Here is a 9,577-nt window from a genome sequence, read left to right on the forward strand (position 1 = left end):
ACACTTCTCTTAGGCCACGACTGCTGCCTGCGTTACTTTGCAGTAAAAAAAAAATTAGGCAGGGAGTACAATAGTGCACCACACATCCAAACACCCCTCCCTGCGTCCTTCGTCTTCAAGGTGACGGTGTTCTGTGATTCTCCTCCAGGTATGATCAGGCTGTTAACTGATAACACGGTGAGTGGGGAAACGGGGTCAAAGGATTCCACTTGGAACTCCCATGTTTGATAACTCACTTTATAGAATGAGCCAAGGTGAGGGTTCTTCCAACCGCCAAATACAAATACATTCACTACAAACAATTCATGAGTCATCAGAACAGTCACTGACTGGGTCTCCGTGTTAATGGCTAGAAGGTTTGGAGCCTCATACCTTATATGTCTCCAACATTCCCCACTAGCAAGAGGGTTATTCAAACCTAGAGATCTCCAGGTAGCATTGTCAACTTAAATCCCATGTCCAGTCACCATCGAAAGAAAGCTCTGCATAGTCTCTATTATCTAGTCCGCAGGTATTTTAGCATAGGAGGCTTTGGGGGAGGCCTGGGTCATCGTTGTATTATACTCTAACCATGACGCTGCTCTGCCAAAGCCTCTCGTTTTACAAGTGGGCTCAAGTGTCTGAGGATTGGTTCAGACTCAGAAACTAGAAAAGAACACTTTTCCCCCTGTTGAGTTGGCCGCCCTCAGCATCTCCACCATTCATTCTTGGTGTGCAAATTAAGCAATGTCCTTGCCAGTGGCTCATCTACCCTGCCCCTGGGAACATCGTGTCTTACTAATTGTTTCCACAGCTCTTTCAGTGTCAGTCAGCCCGTCTGAATGCTACGCCTGCAGGATTGCTCATTGTTATAACTGGCCCTTTGGGAGAAACTGAGTCTCTCCTGTGGCTCTTGTTGGCCTCGGGTCCTCCATTCTCCCTCCTTAGCGTCTCAAATGCTAGGATTATAGGCGGGTGCACCATACCCAGCATTACTTTGCTTTTGACAGCAAAGTTTCTACATCATCACCACTGTCCTATGACCGGCAGTTCTGTCATAAAAATCCTGCCTGAATCACAGATCACAGAAGGCAGCCGGCACCGAGCTGCTCATCAGTCACCATCGGCCCCTGTGCATGCTTTACTGCTCTGGTGAACAGAGTTCTGTGCGGATCTCCCCGATACATATCACTTATGGAGACCTTTTTTTTATGTTTTTCCATGTATCTGGGATGATATGCCCCTTCACTCTTTGCCAAGCACTTCGCTTTTCATCTGGACCCTTACTTTTTCCAACTTCCCCAAATCCTGCTGGCGTTGTCTCCTGGGGTCCTTGCTGGGAATTGAATTTTATGTCTCGGGAGAATGCTCCTGTATTTTAAAACTCTTCTTTATGCAGCTTTACATTCTGTCCCTTTGTCTTGACTCTGGGTCCTGGGTATTGGCTTGGCTTCTAGCCATTTGACTGTGTCCCAAAAGTGCTTAGTATATATTCCACTTCCTTACAGGCTCAGCTTCCCTGCCTGGGCCATGTGGGAGCTTGAGCCTCGATTTTAGACTAGTTGCTAGAAAGGAAGATATAGGTGGATTCTCAGCAGGACTTGTGTGATCTAGAAAACAGAGCCTTCAGCCTCTTCAGTGACGAGTAAGAGATGCTGGCCATCAGCAAAAAAGTAGAGCTATCCCCTTTCAGCAGGCCTTGACATTTCAGTCTGGTCTATTTTCTGTGTTCTTAAAAGCAGCAACCCATATATCCCTATGTCAAGTTTCAGAATCCTACTCCCAATAAGGCTCTTGCTATTGGCATAGGACATGTTCAAAAGTTCTCTTTCCATGGCACTCTTCCACCTCTAAAACTCAGTCCAGATCATGGGCCCCAGCATTTTTCAGACCTCTAGCTGTAGGAAAGCAGAATAACATGGCCAAAGGAGCCCATTGACTTTCATAACCCTCTCTCTTTAGTTAGTGATGAACTATCCTTGTACTTTCCATTCTCTTTTAAATAAAGTAATAACACCCAACAAGTAGTCAAACTGTTTCCATAGTCTTTGTATGTAGCCTTCTTCTTGTGCCTCTCAAATGCCTGAGATGCCTTGCTTCATTCTTGGTGACTACTGTCTTAGAGAAGATTTCTGGAAAATAGACTGTGTGATGGAAAGCTGCCTGTTTCCCTGGGAAATGTATAGAAAGATAGATGATAGGTAGATAGATGATAGATGATAGGTGATAGATAGATAGATAGATAGATAGATAGATAGATAGATAGATAGATGGATCTACCTTGGAAAAATTTATAGATAGAAGGTGACTGCGGCATAAAATAAAGCCCAGCCAATACCCTGGGAGATGCTGGTGCTGAAAGCCACTCTCAAAGGTGAAGAGATGAGGGACAGGATTTTGTCCTTGATGTTTTGAGGTTCAAAGTCTGGTTGTTTATTCGTGACTCTTAAAGACTCTTATTTCTGACTACATCAGACTTAGAAGTAGAAGCTCTCAGGGAGGACAGTCCATGTCTCTTGGCAGCCTCTTTCGGGGTTTTACTTTGGCTTCTTTCATTGTCTTGGCCAGAAGATTAGTATGCTCTGCAGTCTCCTTCTCAGTTTTCTTGGTTGAGCACTTCTTACGCTTGGTCTTGGTCTTCTTACGTTCTTTGTTTAACCACTTCTGACAGCATGTTGGTGAGCATCATCTTCCTTAGAGAGATTGAAAAGCTTTCAGATTACACTCCAACCTCCAAGGTACAGTAGTATCTGTCAGTCCAGGAATATCCCTCTCTCTTTCTCTACAATAACTAATACCTCCGGAAGCTGGATCAGCAGAGCCTGGTTCCTGAAGGAGGGACTAGGCAGTGAACCACAGTATCTCTTATATGTTTTATGAGAGGTAAAGGGAGGTGGGATAGGAAAAAGAAAATGAAATATCATAGCTGGTTCCAATATGCTGCTTTATGTTTTAATGTTTAAATTTTTAATTCACTTAAAATTTATTTGGGGTGTGTTATGAGATAAGGTGTCCTCTTAGTTTCATTACTTAAAAATGACACTTTAATGCTTTTAATTGAGTAGTGTATCATTTCCTTGCTAATATGACATCTCATAATATATCATGGTTTTTAATATACTTCTCAGTCTGTCTTTTAACTTCCCATTCAGCTTTGAAGGCTCACAGGGCATTTATTTCTCTACACTGAGTGTCTGGACCTGACCAGCTTCCAGAGGTATTTCATTGCCTTAGACTGCTATTGACTGGATGTTGAATACTTTTTGTGACATTGTTCTTTAGAAGACAGGAGCAAATGTCTATTCACTTCATATAGAGAACCAACAACAGAGCAAAGTAAGAAAAGCACTAAAGTTCAACTTAGTGAACCAATGGGACTTACTGAAGTTACTGACAGGAATAGGGGTGTGGGGTTATTTACAAGGTTAGAAATGACTCAAAGACCTCAAAAATGTTCACCTTAGCATGGATGATGACTTATGAAACCTGGAAATCTGGAGCTCAGTATACAATTTCCTGGCAGTTCAACAGGCTGCAGAACGTCTCTTCCAGACAGATCAGTAGGTCTGGGTCTCTTCTAGGCTGTTCTGCTTATCTGAGATTGTCTCTCAGCAACCCTTACTACATTACATAAAAGCCCTAGAAATGAAAGGGTCGAGAAGTGGAAGGAGGACTGGGATGTATGTATGTATGCATGTAGTTTCCTCTGAGATACAAACATTTCATCTTAGAGACAAGCTCATTAAGCCACATGAAGCGAACAACTCAAAAGTCTCAGATAGTCCTGAAACTGACTCTCTATTTTTCTCTGTCTTTCTCCTATGTGAGGGTACAAAGGATGTTTTTCAAGTAAAAATAGGAGGGAGGGTCTCCACATATATCCAAATTAGCTGATATGCTAATATCGAACTTCTCAGCCTTTAGTAATGTGAAGAATAAGTAGCCCTAGGGGGCTGGAAGAGAGCATTAGATCTTTCAGAGTTAGAGTTATGGATGTTGTGAACTGCCTGACATAGGTGCTGGGAACAGCAGTGTGCACTCTTAACCACTGAACCATGATGGCATGTTTCAATCCTTACTTATTCTTCTGCCTACTAGGGTTAAGCAACATCCGGATCACAGTCTAAAGGTAAACTCCTTGTAGCATTCTAGTCTTTTACATTCTTGAAAACTGACCTATCTTCCTGACTTTACCTGCACCTAGCTGAGCTGTTTGCACCCTGATCACATAACAGGCTTGATCCTGCACCTGTGCCATCTTTCTCTGCTGAAATTACTCTGCTGTAAAATTCATTCCTTGAAGTTAGCATAATCATATATCTACCCGTGTCTTTCCAAGGGCTCCCATAACATTCTCCCTGGTGTTCTATATACTGATCCGGGCTCCTGATGGGGAAATGTGTTTATTTACTAGACTGGGAACTCTCAGGGACTAAAATCTCAGGTTGGGATCCATTTCAGCCCATTGGGCCCTCAATAAACCAGGGGCTAAGAGAGTTGATGACTATATGCTATTCACTCTAGGCCATCTCTGTCTAATCAAGAAATAATATGTGACACTCATTTTTAAATTGTCTAGTAGCTACATTCAAAAGAGTGAAAAGCATTAAATGGAATTGCTTTCTTATATATTTAACCAAATCCACTAAAAATATGATCACCTTAATAAATGATCACACAAGTAAGCATTAATATAGTTTACACTGTCTTTCATGATGAGTCTTCAGAATCACGCTGTGTATTTTATACTGAATAGTACTTCTCAAAACAGACTAGTCACATTTCAAGTGATCAGTAGCCCTACTGGGCAATGCATTGTAGGTTTGAGGGGATGTGGTTATGGTACAGGCAAACACCTTTGAATAAGAAATCAGTCACTAAGCGCAGGGCCTGGACTTTGTAGTTACATGGCACTTCAGTGGGTTCTCACCTTGGTCTATAGCACAAAGCTGTAAGGGCAGGTCTTGAGTAGGAGAGGCTGCATGAGACCTGTGAACAGCCAGCCAAAAGCAGTGGGATTGTGAACAGCTAATAAACCAACTTCTCAACCAGACCCACGTAGCTGAGATACACAAACAAGCTGCCTCTCTAGGGAACATAAAAGGCATTAAGTAAGAGCTACATTCTTTGGTGTGCAAAGCCACACCTTCCAATGCCGTCATCACTGAAGTTCTACTCACCCAAAGAGAAAGCCACAGAAATGTAAATAAGTTCATTTGCAGATGCCAGGGCAGAGGTAGCTCTGGATCCCCACACCCTCCAGGGACGCCATTCCGTCTGAGGGAGGAGAGAAAAAGAAATTTCTTAAGCAGGAAACCATTCCAAGATCTAAGGTGTTTATCTTGCGCAAACCTGTCGGCTCCATCTAATCAGACTGCAGTGAGTGTTTGCTGGGCCCAACCTTTACTCTGCCGGGGTCAGAACTGAAAACAATTCTCCATCTCTCAACCCCAAATTATGGTGACTGCAACTGAGAAGCCTAGTGCCAACTGGCACTGATCATAAGATAGAACCGCGAGTCAACTTGGCAGGCCAAGCCTGGCACCCTCTTGGTGGGCACTGTCCCAAGGCAGACAGCCATGTTCTTTCTCCTTTGGAATAGCAGGCCCTACTTGCACTGAAAACAAGTCAGGCACCCAAATTAGCATCAGAACCAAATGGTCTCCTGGGAAACTAATGACTATTAGTCCAGTTTTAAAACATTTTCTTTGCAACCTAGACAGTGAAGCCATGTCTTTCACAAGGACAAAAGGCCTTGTGCCAAAGAACTGTGCCATAGACCAATGATTATGGAATAGCTGGAAGATTCTATTTGAGGCTTTAGGGCATACTCTGAGTTTGCTTATTCTTTACTCCTATATAATCTTCCCCATTCATTCACCACTGTGTTTTCTTTAACAAAAGTGAAACATTTCTCACTAGTTTTTTTTTTTTTAATATAACAGTCCTTTCTGCAAGAAGTTGGAATCCTTTGGATGCAAGCAACTTCTAGATAGGTCAGAGAGCGTTGCCCTTATCAGATAGAGGATTCAGGCCAGCATATGTCTATCCTCAAAGCCTCCCTCCTAGAAATCCTCTGAAAAACAATCGATTTGCATTCTGGTGATAATAGTGTGCAATTGAAGAGTGGCCCATAGTTTACAAAATGCCTTTACGTTTCCACAATTTAACTTCTCAACAGTTGGAGTAGGAGCAAGAGGTCTTGTCTTCATGCAATATTTCTTTGTGCAATTTATACTTTGCTACGAGCCTTCTTTGTGCCTGACCTTGAGGAGTGACATAGCACCTTCTGGAAGAAGCTGAGTCCTAAGGGGACTGGCCCCCAAAGGTTGTCAGAAATTCATTCCAGTCTCAGCAACTTACTGAGGTCCTGTTTCAATGTAAAAAGTAAATCTGGAGCTAAGGCTAGAGCTCGGTTGGAGAGGGCATGCCTGGTATGCGGAAAATCTCCAGGTTCTATCTCCATTGCCCCAAAACCCACACAAAAGATCCTCCAACTATCTCTACTATCTCTAAGGAAAACTTGAAGATACTTTCATGCCTTTAAGCAATGCTGGAATAAATATGTAATTTTTTGAGCTTATTATCAAGGATAGATTTTTATCTGAAATCTATAAACCTCTCTGCTTTAATGACTCCTTGCTTTAGTTGTTCCAGTGTCTCGTTCACACTGAACAGCAGTGCTATGTTAAAATGCTATGCCCCAAAACATACGTTTGTTTATTCTAAAATTTTCTTTCTGCTTTGGGTTTCCAGTGATTCTGTTAATTGCACAGTACCAAAGCAAGCTCATTAGGAATCAATTTGGCTGCATGCATCATTTTACTTGTGGGGAACTAATCTCATCCAAGACTCTCTCCCTTTCTTACTAATTAACTCTTTTCCCTCTTAGTCCTTCTCTGAAAAATGTGCTAGTTGTAGAGTATTTTTTCCCAAGACTTCTCTCTGGGGAGCAGAATTCTCTGTAAATAAGTTGTACAGATACCATGAGGTGAAATGGGTGCAAGAACAAGAAGAGAGAAAGAAAGAAAGATGGTGAACTAAGGAAACATAATATTCAAAGACTTCTACTTTTAAAAATGTTGCACCTCAATTGCTTCAGTGTTGGTTGTGAAACTGATGTTTTCAGTGAACTGTTTGACTACGTGGGATGTGTCTGTCAGTATGGTTTCCCTGTGGGCCTGTGGGCCTCCTTGTATGTATCTTCCTATGCGCTCCTGTAGCATTGTCTGTAAATCCCCATCATATACTTGCCACAATCTCCCTCGTCTGTCTTTCTCACTAAACCAATAGCTAAGAGTAGACTCAGCCTCTGTGTCACCTCCTGGGTTCGCATCCCAGCGTCTAGCCACACATTCCTTGCTCGTTTTATTTGTTGTTTAACTTAGGAACATTATTTCCTACTTAGTGCACTTTCATAGAGAAAAAGCATCAAACAAACACCTCCTGAGGCAATCCAGTGAATGTGCAGCCATACCACAAGAAATGAACTTCAGGGGGTTTTATGGAACGTCCTTCAGAGGTAGGCCAGCTTTTCCCAACATTAACAGAGAGCTCAACAGTCTTCACGTGTCTATAAAAATTTTTGTTTACACAGCAAACATTATGGACAATTATGACTTCATTAAGATTCTGTAGGGTGTCATGGGAGGGCCAGATGTTTAAAGATCTGATTGGACTCTGTCTCCCAGTGTCTATGAGCTTCCCCTCACATGTTTCTTCTCCCTAGTAGACCTATTACACCTCTCCCAAGCCTTTTTCTCCAAACTTGCATCCCCACACCAAGCAGAGCTCACAATAGGCATATGCCTTTAGCAATGGGTAGATTATGTTAAAACAACATACTTTTTCTATTACATCATTGGCAGTTGTTAGTCCTTGCAATAGATTTTTTTCCAAACACCTTCCAGTATTGTAATGTAAGCAGAAGCCATGCCTCTTAAGGACATAACATTTTAAAGCCACCCTCTCCCTCTCGAGTCCAAGGAGGAGTCAGTCATTTCTCACTAGTGATGGTCATCTCAACGGCTCAAGTAAGCAGTCTCCTTTCCATTCAGCTTTTGCTGTCATCCCTTGTTAGTGAGTTCTAGTTACTTCCTGTTGGTGTGATAAACCACTGGCCAGAAAAAAAGTAAAAAAAAACAATCTAGGGAAGAAAGGAGCTTCTTTCAATTTACGTGTCCAGGAAACAGTCTCACCTGTCATAGTTATCTACCTTCTTATGCAGCCTCGGACCTAGGCTTAGGGATAATGCTACCAACAGTGGACTGGACCCACACATAGGAGTCAGCAGTCAAAACAATTTTTAAAACACACACCCAGAGGCTAATCTGATTGAGGGAATTCATTCGAGGTTCCCTTTTCTCAGGTGACTGTAGGCTGCATCAAGTTGGTGATAAAACCTGTCCAGGTCAGTGGAGCATCATTTTAGCTGAGAAAGAAGCACTTATTCTATCTATGTATCTATGTGTTTATCATCTATCTATTTATCTCTCAATCATCTATCTATCATCTATTATCTATTTATCACCTATCTATCTAACACACACACACATGCACATGCCTTTAGTAATGGGCAGATGTGTGTGTGTGTGTGTGTGTGTGTGTGTGTGTTTGTGTGTGTATAACTTCCTGTGTATGTCTCCTTCCTTCTAGGAGATATCTCTTATTAATCTAATAATTATAGGCCAACCAAAAGCTTACTCACTTCTTACTATGTGCCTTCGCTGACAACTTTTTACAAATTACCCCACTTAATTACAAGGACAACCATATTGATCATTATTATTGTTTCCATTTCACAGGTTAGAAAGAGGAACTCAGCAGTATCCTTCCAGTTGTTTAACTCATATAGAACCTCATCCCAACCAGCTCACAAGGCGAAGGGACTCCAGCTGTCCTCATTTGAAAACTGTTTGATTTGGCAAGTAGAAGTTGCGTATGATAACCACACATGTTTTGAAGTCTGCATATATTGTAAGAAGGCTAAATCCAGCAGAATTAACATAGGTGTTACCTCACAGCCTTTGTGTGATGGGATCTTTTAGAATGTAACTCTCAGTGATTTCCAGGAATATTGCACAATGCTGTTCTCCATGTTGTATATCGTGTTGTACATCGTGTTGTATATGTATTCTCTTGAACTCATTCCTCCAGTCTAACTGAAATTTATATCCTTGCCCAACATCAAAGGGAAGTATCAAACAGATTGTATTTTAAACCTTATTTTAAATATCTGAAAGTGACTAAGAACTGTGGAAGTAAGGAATACAGAAAGCTAATCCTAAGAGTTACAAAGTCTACAGGATCAGGCAAGTCTCAAGTCGATCTAGATGAAGGTCACATGGGAGGCCAGAATGACGTGGCTGGATTCTTTCATTCCAGGAGTCTAAATTTGAGACACTGAAAGGTCTGATCATCAGTCTGATTTTTAATGTCTGTTTTACTATGTAAGACTTGAAATATGAAATAAATTTTCTAAATCTATATTGGGTTATATGCAGATCGTTTATTTGGAGAATGCTGTCGGTAACAGTTAGGGAGTGAGAGAGGCAATGGGGCAAGAAAAGAAATTGAATTCCAGCTCAGTTAACATCAT

This window comes from Rattus norvegicus, chromosome 6, assembly GCF_036323735.1.
Source record: "Rattus norvegicus strain BN/NHsdMcwi chromosome 6, GRCr8, whole genome shotgun sequence".
NCBI lineage: Eukaryota > Metazoa > Chordata > Mammalia > Rodentia > Muridae > Rattus > Rattus norvegicus.